This window comes from Lygodium microphyllum, unplaced genomic scaffold (genome assembly GCF_053477565.2).
Source record: "Lygodium microphyllum isolate KBCC unplaced genomic scaffold, Lygodium_microphyllum_v1.1.10 scaffold_31, whole genome shotgun sequence".
NCBI classification, from domain to species: domain Eukaryota; kingdom Viridiplantae; phylum Streptophyta; class Polypodiopsida; order Schizaeales; family Lygodiaceae; genus Lygodium; species Lygodium microphyllum.
In genome coordinates this window covers 6,739,748-6,749,172 of record NW_028229514.1, presented here as the reverse complement: position 1 = coordinate 6,749,172, position 9,425 = coordinate 6,739,748, and the positions used below count along the sequence as shown (strand labels likewise).

At 38.4% G+C, this 9,425-nt stretch overlaps 1 pseudogene; it reads left to right on the top strand.

Moving 5' to 3' along the window:
- Nucleotides 1–9,002: 9,002 nt before the first annotated feature.
- Nucleotides 9,003–9,201, top strand: LOC148009282 (uncharacterized; annotated as a pseudogene).
- The last annotated feature ends 224 nt before the right edge of the window (nucleotides 9,202–9,425 follow it).

The following is a 9,425-nucleotide window of genomic DNA, read 5'->3' as shown; positions in this document are numbered from 1 at the left end:
TCGGAAGCGGTTTCTGTGGATGAATTAGGGGAGAAAGAAATGCCTGAGTTAATGATATCTGATGTGGCTGACATTTCAGTAACCTCTTCAGAAAGTATGGGAGAAGATGATGTTACTGATAATCATAATAGTATGCTTGAGAGTAGGATTTTAGAAGCTCTTCCTTATGGGGAAAATGCTTTACCCTTTGGATTTGGACAACTGCCAGATAGAGCTAAAAGGATTTATTACTAGAAGCGAAGGAAAGAGAAAGGAGAAGTAGGCATAGGTGCAAACCCTTACAAAGACCACTATCTCGTGAGGATGAGGATGATTCAGCTTCGAATTTTAACAGGTTTTCACAGACTTCTCGTGAACATCATGGTAATTACGCTAGGATTATTAGAGAATTGAACGAGGCATTGGAAGTAGAGGGTGAGGCAGCGTTGACTGCTGTAAATGAAGCAATGAAGAAGATTACTCAGTTGCAAAAGGAAAAGGCAGAGTTTCAGTTTAGAGAAAGGCGATATCTAGATGAAATCTCGCTTTTAGAATTTTATTTAGAAGAAGAGAAATCTAAATTCAGTAGGGGTGAGTTACAGATGGACCAAGCGTTATCTATGGATACAAATTATTGGGAAGAACATGAAAAAACTAATAGGTTTTTGGAAAAAAATAAATCTAAGAATACTTTTGAGCCAGAGACTCAAGAGAAAAACCCTACAAATGTTCCGTGGTTGTGTCATTCTTTTAGGCGTTCCACCGGAATTGCGCAGAAGATTTATCGCTGTTCTAGGGGACCGATAATTGGTTATCAACGAGTCCAATCTGAACCTACTCAGGTTAAATTGCACAATATGCAAGCGGTGGTGTTGCCTCATCCAAAAGAAAGAGTAATGGATTTTACTATTTATGGGGATGGGCAAGAGCCACAACTTAGATGGTTTGAACCTGCAGCACCTAGGAATTTTGTGGAACTGAAACAAGTTATACATTATTTGGGCTGTCGAATTCAGGGCAAGGAGGATGAGAATCTACATTCATTAATTCTCAAGCTTAAAGATAATCAATGGTTTTGGAGTTTAGATGATGAGGAATGTCTAGAAAAGAATAACGAAATTTTACGTCGATATCGCCGTAGGTTACATGCTCAATATCCATGTAATTCAGAGCAGATACCTAGCGTAATTGACTCTGTAAGAACCTCATTTACCATGAAATCTCGTAAAGATGTAAATGTCAATAATGGCGGTTTAGATAAATATGGAAAGAGATATACTAAAAAATCCTTTCCTGAGTTAGTAAATGTTTATGGAATAGAAGTTGATGGTGCTACGCAAGATAACCTGGCTATTATTCCTTATAGGGCTTTACCCTTAGTAAATTCTGTGAATGTGGGAGAAGAAGCACCGGAATCAAGTACTAAGAATAACCTGCTTGAAAATGTATTGATGCAGATATCCGAAGATGTGCCCACAATTAAGCCACGAAGAATAGACTCTCTATTTATTGAAGAGCCTGAAGTTGAAGTAGTTAAGCTTAAAATGACAGAAGAAAATATTTAAATTTAGGAGACCAATTGGAATCGCCACATCGTGAAATATTCGAAGAAGTCTTACGAGTGCATGTTGACGCTTTTGCTTGGTCATATAAGGACCTTAAGGGTATCAAAGCTAAATTATGTCAGCATTTTATTGATCTAGAACCAGGCACAAAACCTGTATGTCAACGTCAACGACGAACAAACCCTGTGTATGCAGAGTTAGTGAAAGCTGAAATTACTAAGCTTTTAGATGCTAGATTCATTTATCATGTTGCATACAGTGAATGGGTATCTCCTATTGTGGTAGTACCCAAGAAGAATAGTAAGAAGATTCGCATTTGTGTCGATTATAGAAAGCTGAATAGCAAAACACGTAAAGATCATTTTCCTTTGCCATTTACTGATCAGATACTTGATAAGGTTGCTGGTCATGAGCTATATTCTTTCATGGATGGATTTAGCGGTTACAACCAAGTACTAATTCATCCTGAAGATCAATCCAAAACTACATTTACTACTGAATGGGGTACATTTTCTTATAGAGTAATGCCTTTTGGTTTGTGCAATGCACCCGCAACATTTCAGAGAGTTATGATTTCAGCTTATCAAGATTTTTTACGTCAATGGATGGAAGTTTTCTTGGATGATTTTTGTGTTTATGGTACGGCAAAAGAAATGCCTGAGCTACTAACGCAAGTATTTGAACGTAGTGATGAAGTAGGTATATCCTTGAATCCTGATAAATGTGTTTTGGAGTACCAAAAGGAACCTTATTGGGGCATATCGTTTCTAAAGAAGGTATTGCCATGGATCCAGCTAAAATTATTAAGATTTCTGCACTTCCACCTCCAACAAATCTTAAGCAATTGCATGGATTTTTAGGACATCTAAATTATTATCGGAGATTTATTTCCGATTTTGCAAAGGTGGCATCACCTTTGAAAAATCTACTACGAAAGGATACTCCTTTTACTTGGGATGATGTCTGCCAGAAAGCATTTGAATTTCTTAAACATAAGTTAATTGAAGGACCAGTATTAGCACCCCTAGATTAGACAAAAGAATTCCATATTCATGCTGATGCATCTATGTATGCTGTAGGAGCTGTTTTGTGCCAAGCAGATGATAATAAGGTGGATCATCCAATTTATTATGCGAGTCGAAATTTAAGTGATGCAGAAAGGAATTATACCACCACTGAGAAAGAATGCCTATCGATGGTATTTGCGGTGGAGAAATTTCGTCATTATTTATTAGGGAATAAGTTTACCATATATGTTGATCATGAGGCGTTAAAGTGCTTGCTTAATAAAGCAGAACTTTCAAGACGTGTGATTCGTTGGATGTTGTTATTCCAAGAGTTTGATTTTCAAATAGTTACTCGTCCTGGTAGAGCTCATGTTCTAGCAGATCATCTATCACGATTATTAACATCAGACAAGGAGGAAGGTGTGGAAGATGATTTGCCGGATGCATCACTTTTTACTGTGGAGACACAAGTTCCATGGTATGCTGATATTGCAAATTTTCTTAGTACTGCTCGATATCCACCTGGTGCTGATAAGCGCAGGAAACGTCAGATATTAATGGAAGCACGCTCCTATGGATTATTAGGGGGTTACCTTTATAAATTTTTTCCACGCGAAGGTATCTATCGACGTTGCGTAAGGGAAGATGAAGTGCCAGTGGTTCTTAAGGCATTGCATGATGAGCCGTGTGGTGGCCATTTTGCCGGTGAATTGACTGCAAGAAAAGTTCTATTAGCTGGTTATTGGTGGCCTACCCTATTTAAAGATGCTTATTATTATTGCCGAAAATGTGATGTATGTCAAAGGACTGGTCGTCCTTCTAAGAGTTTTGCTACGCCTTTGACACTTATATTAGCATTAGCACCTTTTGAGAAATGGGGAATTGATTTTGTAGGCCCAATTGATCCGCCTACTAGATATCGCTCGAATCGTTATATCTTAGTCTGTACTGACTATATTACAAAGTGGGTGGAAGCGAAAGCGCTTAAAACTGATAAAGCCATTGATGTGGCTAAGTTTATGTATGAGAATATTATTACACGTTTTGGTTGCCCACTGGAATTAGTAAGTGACCGAGGTTCCCATTTCTTGAATGGTCTTATCAGCGAGTTAATGGAAATCTATACAATTAAACATCGCAAATCAACACCTTATTATCCCGCTAACGGTCAGGTTGAAGTAACCAATCGCATTATCTGTGGGATTTTAACTAAAACGGTTGCTTCCCACAGGCGAGATTGGGATGAACATTTATATGAAGCGTTATGGGCCTATAGAACTACTTATAAGGTGACAGTGCAAAATACACCCTTCAATTTAGTTTATGGTACTAATGCTATATTCCCTATTGAGCAAGAGTTGCCCACTTTACGAGTAGCTCTATCATTACGACTAGGTGAGGTTGAATCTTTGAAACAACAGATTTTACAATTAGTAAAGTTGGATGAGGAAAAATTATTAGCTCTACAAAGTCTAGAAGCAATGCTAAAACGTCGTAAAGCATGGCACGACCAGAATATTAAAGTACGAGAGTTTAAAGAAGGCGATTTAGTTTTACTTTATGACAGTCGTTATTATGAATTTCCTGGGAAGCTTAAAATTCGTTGGTTGGGACCTTTTAAGGTGATTAATGTTTATGATAATGGTTCTCTTGATGTGCAGGATATTAATGCTGAAAATGAGATATTTAGGGTCAATGGCTTGCGCCTTAAACATTTTGTGACTTAGGCTAGCTAGGTATAGTTAGGTTAGTAGTTACAATAATATTTTGTCTAATCCACTCTTGGATGTCTTTTCTCTCTTGAGGGGGGGTTTTTTTAAAATTGGGATGCACGTATGGCCTTTTTGTGGATGGATGCGCTTTACCCTCGTATTGATGCCGATAGTACTAATCCTGTTCATGCTGGACCTTACGATATTCCGTGTTTTCAGATGCATGACAGGTTTTTATATGCACCGAGAGGGGAGGCCTGTTGTGGTTCTTCTTTTGTGATTATTTTTTGTTTACTGTATCATCCACCTTTTGGTTGTAGGTCTTGTCAGCGGCATTTATTTGTGCGTGCTTAGCTCTTGTTTTGGCAGTGTCGCACATACTTTCGATGCTATGGTACCACTACCATGCAGGAAATGATTGGTTATACCTACCAGCGTCATGATTATAATAGTGTTGTTTGTCTTGAGCGCGGTGCTGGTCAGTTTAGGGTAGGTAGAGAGCAGGCAGAATTTGCGAGATATCGTTCCACTGTCTACCGCCTTACTCCATCTTACCATGATTTGCAGACTAGTGTTCCCTGCCCATGTTGGGATTATATTTGTTGGTATATGGATGCGACCGAGGGGCATTCTTTAGATGCTTTACCAGTGGCCCCTATGCCCTACTATGATGATGCAGCTTCGGCTTCGCTCCATGATGTGATGGAGGTTCTTAGCGATGCACCTGATAGTGGATCTGTGACTTCTGATATGCCTACGCTAGAGGCTATTCTTAAACATCCTATAGATGATAGTTTAGTTAATAGGTTTGACTTAGATAGTGTTGATGATTTCGGATTAGGATTATTGTTTTCACTAGAAGATCTCAGAGACTTTGAAGATTTTAGTCTAGATATTTTGTTTTCTTAGTCTTTTATGTTTTTCTTTTATTCTACATTTTGAAAAACAAACAAACAAACAAAAATATATTGTAAAAAAAAAAACATACAATGCTTTGAGTTATTGATATCCTGTGGGTTTTCATGCACTTTAGTTTTATTTTCCACGTAGTTAGGTAGTTAGTTGCACGCACGGTCAGGGTATTCCTCTCAGTGCTGGAGTTTGGGATATTTAAGTTAGTAAGATGGACAGTTCTATATGCAAGAATGGTTATCAAGTGGAGAAATATATTGCTTCTTAAACAACCAAGCAGTGGGAGCGTTACGACAGTCTAGTTGATCGAGATTGTGACATGAGTATTTGACAATTTTTTTTGTACAGGGAAAAGTTTTATTATTTATCTAACCCTTTAACATTGTACTGGCTAGTGTATGTTTCATGAGTAGATTTGACTATGATTTTGCGTTACACACTGTTGTATGCTTCTGTTGCTGATTCTTGGAGTTGCAATATCCACGAACATACAAGGTTGTTTCATACCTAAACTTTTTATTTCATATTCATTTTGGAAGAAGTACAAGAATAAAAAAATTTATGGAACGAAATTAGAGATGTAGAAAGAAAGAAAAAAAAACAAAAACCTTAGTAATTACAGAGGAATTATAAATAAATATTTTCAATAAATATGAATGATATATATACAATTCTGTCTATATGAAGTCCACTCACAAGGGATGGGACTTAGCATTAGGGAGTGATTAAAAAGGGGGGTGATGTGTGTGCATAACATAGTGAATTTCATTGTATGGGTGTCCAATTAGGAATCCTATAGAGTTTTCCCCTATCTTTTGGTCGCTTTTCTAACGATATGTGGGATAGCTGAATAACAAGGTTCTCTCTATGAAATTTTGACTAGGAGTAGCGTGGAAGAGAGATGCTGAGCTGGTGAGTATTCTTTGCTTATCATTTGCCTAGGCAGAGTGACTAGTATTATGCGCTAGATTAGATTCCTCGAGCAAAGTTGTTGAGCTGAAATGTTTGACCGTTCAATTAAGTAATGTATTCTTAGCTTTCTAGCTGATCCTTTAAAATAAAAAAATTTACTTAAAATCCAATCCGACTACTAAAAGTTCGGAAGAGTCTATATATTTATTCTTTTAAAGAAAGAAAGAAAGAAGAGAAACAAACAAGAAAAAAACACCCTGAGACTGCAGGGTTTGAAAAAAAAAACAACCAAAAGAAGATAACCATCGCCTCTGAGGTCCTGGTAGGCTGTAGGGATTTCCTTGACGGGTGCCCTGCGTCCGATGCCTTGTATCTCTTTGGGGTGGGACCTTTTGGGAAAGAGAATCAATGTATATACTCTTTTGACATTTAAAAAAAAAAACCAAAAAAAAAGCCATTAAAACATAAACTTAAAAGAAGAGCCTTGGATAGTTAGAAGTTACGAACCATTGACTGGTTGTTCTAGTAGAACATGGAGGGTTAGTAGCTAAACTCTAGGAGTCCTATTTAGTGTTGTAGTACTAGTTTGTCTTGTTTGGGTTCTTTGTTAAGTAACGACATTATCAGTGATGCTATTTCAGAAGCAATATTTTTAGTAGGATAGTAGTGTGGCAATTTATTGCCTAGAGGGATTATTGTTGTTTAGCGGCTCTAGACAGTTTCCTAGTTGGTATATTCTATGCAATGGATGAAGCTCTGTTATGCATTTCAGTGGGGAGAGTGAGTAAGGGAGAATGTTAGTTTGCATAAGTTTTTATACAATTTACTTGGAATGTTTGTATGGTTTGTGTTTTAATAGGACACCAACAAGTATTTTTCCTATCTTTTTAGTGTCTACTAGTTGTCCATGTGCGGTTTTGCAGATCTTGTAGCTGTGCTCACGAGGACGCTTCACAATTAAGTGGAGGACGGTATACTTTTTCTTTTAAAGTTGTGTAGCAGTGCTCGTGGTAGTTGTGCTCGTGATGCTGAATGTTCGTGATCTAGCTGTGCTCGCGAGGACGCTTCGCAATTAAATGGGGGAAAATGACAACACCTAAAAATATGCCATTTATTGTAACAATTTTTTGGCAAAACTGTATACAATTGATACCTTATTACTAAATTTTTACATGAATTTAATGCAGATGCGGTGTTCGTTGTTGTTGTCTTTGGAGGCTGTGTCCTTGCAGCCTAGCTAGGAGATGTTGGTACGAGAAAGTTCTTTTACGAGAGGGAGGTGGAGTTTTAGATAAAAATTTGATAGTAGTACTGCAGTGACGATCAAGGGGTGATCATTAGATCATTGGTGATTATCATGAAGATTTCTTTGGGGAGGTGTTGAATATTAGATTCAAGAGGATGACTCTTGCAGACCGTTGATAGGAAGGGTTGCTTCCCTCTTGCAGAAGTGTCAATCAGAGAAGAAATTAGCGTTTCTATAATTAAGTGTGGCTGCTGTTATTTCAATAATTCAAGAGGATGTTCATGTGCAAAAGGGCATCTATCAAATGGAGTTGTGCATACAAATTTAATGAAAGAAGTCGATGAAGATGGAGTCTCTCAAGGCATCTACATCAAGGGGTTTTTCTAGAGGTTGATTCAAGAGGATGACTCTTGGCAAGGATGATGTGATCCAAAGGGACTTACTGGCAAAAGGAAGATCGGATGTACCACCTAGGATGTACTCTTGGTGTTAAAGGTTATAAGGACACACTATGTCATATGTGAATTCATCCTTATGACATCCCAAAGGGTGCCAAAGGAAATTTTGCAACATCAATCCAAGATATGCAGTGGTTAGGAGTAGGGCAGATTTCTACTTGGAAACAACTTGATGATCATGATCTATCTACGATTGATTACCAAGTATTGTGGTCCTCATCAACTAACACTCTTATACAACACATGTGGTAGTCTCTTCATATTTCAACGATCCTTATTATTATTTAAAAAATAATATACATTACCACCATGGATTACACCTTGTCACAAGTATATCCAAAAGAAATTAAACACCATGATGTACAGGGTAGTAGGGGGATGGAGAATTCAAGCAACAAACTAGTTACTCACATAGATGGGTTTGGTAACTACCACTTAGAAGTACAAGGCCATTGGCATCGGAGGATGAAAGAAGAAGTGTCCTAAATCTTTACATGCTTGATAGTAGGGACTACTCCAAGGTGAAGAGGATATATGGTTATGGGTGGATTCAAGAAAGCCAAAAGAAATGGTTTAAAGAGCTATCTATCGAACATCGAACTGTAGGAACGAAACAAAATCAATGCATTTACATCAATGGATACGATTCCTGCCTTGGCTTATTTTCACATTTCTCTAGTTGAGACACGTATGGCAAGTCTTTGCTCAATAACTAGAGTTAAGCAAGAGGGAATTGGTTGTGCACAAGTGAACTCTGGCTTCTGGTCGACGTTGCATGAAGCAAGAGATGTTCGTATGGTCTTTAATGGACATCATCTTGTAAATGACTTTTGCGGCAACCTTCGAGGAAATACAAAAGTTTGTTGGCTACCATGCATATGGTAAAGTTGGTTGGACTAGACGAGCAAGGGTTGTCCTTGTGTCATTGAGGTCATCAACTAGTAGTAATACCTCACACATTGACATTCCCAAAGGGTGCAAAGGTGCCTATATTACCCTATGTGGGCTCTTGATATCGAGGGGAGGGGGGGCAGTTACATTCTCGTGACGTCTCTCTGTCTCGAAAAAATTTGGCGGGGCAAAATGGCAGTTGTGTGTGCTTCTGAGATAAGGTGCCATCCTGCATACTGTTCAGAGAGAGGGCGCGAGACAGTGAGAGGAGAGCCTTATAGAAAGAGAGGATAGGTCTGTAGATCTAGCAACGGTCCACAATGAGGAAGGAGGACACCGTCAAGCTCATCAGTGCCGAAGGCTTCGAGTTTGTCATCGACAGATCTGCGGCCCTCGTCTCCGAGACGACCAAAAACATGCTTACCTCGACAGTTTGCGAGTGGTAAGGAAGTCGCATTTTCCATTGAGCCTGAAATATCGCTGGAGCTTATGATGGCCGCCAATTACCTGAATACATGATGATCTAGAACGTTTCTGTAACAAAATAGTTCTAGGCATTACGGCGTCTAGTGAAGGCAGAAGGGTCTACCAAAGTTGGCTGCTTCCATTGTACAATTTTTTGTATGATACAGCAAGAGAATTTGATGAAGAGCAGGAAAGATGAATTGCTCCATCAATGCCTTCATCACACGATGCCATATCTCTCTCTATGAGAATTCGGAGCTTCCATATACTTGCCTAAT